The sequence below is a fragment of the Mus pahari genome, chromosome 4 (assembly GCF_900095145.1).
Source record: "Mus pahari chromosome 4, PAHARI_EIJ_v1.1, whole genome shotgun sequence".
Lineage (NCBI taxonomy): Eukaryota > Metazoa > Chordata > Mammalia > Rodentia > Muridae > Mus > Mus pahari.
In genome coordinates this window covers 10,028,332-10,030,583 of record NC_034593.1, presented here as the reverse complement: position 1 = coordinate 10,030,583, position 2,252 = coordinate 10,028,332, and the positions used below count along the sequence as shown (strand labels likewise).

The window sequence follows — 2,252 nt, the reverse complement described above, 5'->3', positions numbered from 1 at the left end:
AACACATGCAACACATTTTAATTAGGTATGTTAACTCATTTACTATCAAATTATTCCTTAACTGAAAGTGCCTCAAAACTCAAAGAACTACTGCAATAAATCTGAGAATACAGTCTTTTTTGAAATATTTCCTAGGTATTATATTAGAAATAAAAGTTTAATGAAGCTACTGAATTCTATATAGTCTATTTGACTAATTGTAAGTGTTGGTTTAATAATGACCTTATACAATGGAACATGTGAAATATTTTTAGAAAAAATTACAATCAGATTTATTTTTTTCCATAATCTCTGGAAATATGTTTATACATACTGCCATTTAAAAAATATTAGTAGATGTACCTGCTATGTTGATCAGGACTGATGATCCTTTGTATGCAAAACATCCTTGGAGAATGGCTTCTACAACCTGTGATGCACTAGGAAGTTCAGCGTCCAAAGCATTCTCACACCTGGACACATTCTCCTTTCTGCCAACCACTAACAGCACAAGCCCCGTTAGAGAAATGAGACAAAGAATACCCATCTTCATCAAACTGCTGATGGTCTGAAGCCAAGCCACTGTTTTCATTCTTCTAGCACTGAGAAATCCAAATGATCACAAAATAGCCAAAGTCAGGCATTTAATGGGGAGCTCTGGTGCTGGGCACCCAGGATAGAGAGGTTGAATTAGATAACTAGCTATTAGTAAAGTTTGAAAACCCAGGCCTAGACAATGAGAAAAAATTTTAATCCAAAAACTGAGGAAAGCAGCAGAGGGTNCAAGAGATNTCTTCAGGAAATAATAAGATGCTGCACTCACAGGAAANGTGGTTGCCAGCTCTGTCAAAGAGAGAACACTCATAATGGCCAGCAGGCCACAGCCTGCCCAGATACTGAGAGAAATAGGGATGTTCAGTGAGGAGCATTTTAATACTCCTTTAGGAGACACAAAAATCCCTGCCCCTATTATGTTTCCAAGTAAGAGCATGTTTACGTGGAAGAATCCTATTGCTCTTAAGAGATGCATGGTTTTGCCTTTTTCTAATGTTTGTCCTAAAAAAATTTACAAAATTTTATGCTTCTACATTTTTGACCTTTACAATCCAATTATGCTTGCCTATGTTCTCTTGTTCAAAATATCATTCTTATATATGTCTAATTATCTAACTTGAAGTTGTAATGAATTTTAAATGATCAGGTTTTTTTTTCCAAGAAATTCTAATCGCCACTTAAGGCCAATGTTAAAATGTTTCTTATATTACGTTTTGTTTTTCAAAAATAAAATATGTTGCTGACCAAGTTAACAACTAGGAATTAGGAGCTTAGTATTTTAATTTCTGTGTAAAATTATTCATCTCTAGCAAGACTTTTATCATGAAGGGGTGCTAGATTTTGTCAAATGCTTTCTCAGCCTCTAACGAGATGATCATGTGTTTTTTTTTTTTTTTTGTCTTTGAGTTAGTTTATATAGTGGATTAGGTTGATCGATTTCAGTATATTAAACCATCCCTGCATCCCTGGAATGATGCCTACTTGATCATGATGGATGATTGTTTTGATGTGTTCTTGGATTCAGTTAGTGAGAATTTTATTGAGTATTTTTACATTGATATTCATAAGGGAAATTGGTCTGAAGTTCTCTATCTTTGTTGGGTCTTTAGGTGGTTAAGGTATCAGAGTAATTGTGGCTTCATAGAATGAATTGGGTAGAGTACCTTCTGTTTCTATTTTGTGGAATAGTTTGTCAACAAATGGAATTAGGTCTTCTTTGAAGGTCTGATAGAACTCTGCACTAAGCCTATCTGGTCCTGGTTTTTTTTTTTTTTTTTTTTTTTTTTGGTTGGGAGAGTGTTAATGACTGCTTCTATTACTTTAGGGGATATAGGACTGTTTATGTCATTAACATGACCCTGATTTAACTTTGGTTCCTGGTATCTGGCTAGAAATTTGTCCATTTCATCCAGGTTTTCCAGATTCATTGAGTATAGCCTTTTGTAGAAGGATCTGATGGTGTGTTGGATTTTCTCAGGATATGTTGTCATGACTCCCTTTTCATTTCTGATTTTGTTAATTAGGATGCTGTCCCTATGCCCTCTAGTGAGTCTGGCTAAAGGTTTGTCTATCTTGTTGATTTTCTCAAAGAACCAGCTCCTGGTTTGGTTGATTCTTTGAATAGTTCTTTTTGTTTCCACTTGGTTGATTTCACACCTGAGTTTGATTATTTCCTGCTGTCTACTCCTCTCAGGTGAATTTGCTTCCTTTTGTTCTAG

General features: G+C 35.0%; 1 pseudogene; it reads right to left on the bottom strand.

The window, feature by feature from the left end:
* Positions 1-319: 319 nt before the first annotated feature.
* Positions 320-1,009, bottom strand: LOC110320207 (annotated as a pseudogene).
* Positions 1,010-2,252: the final 1,243 nt, after the last annotated feature.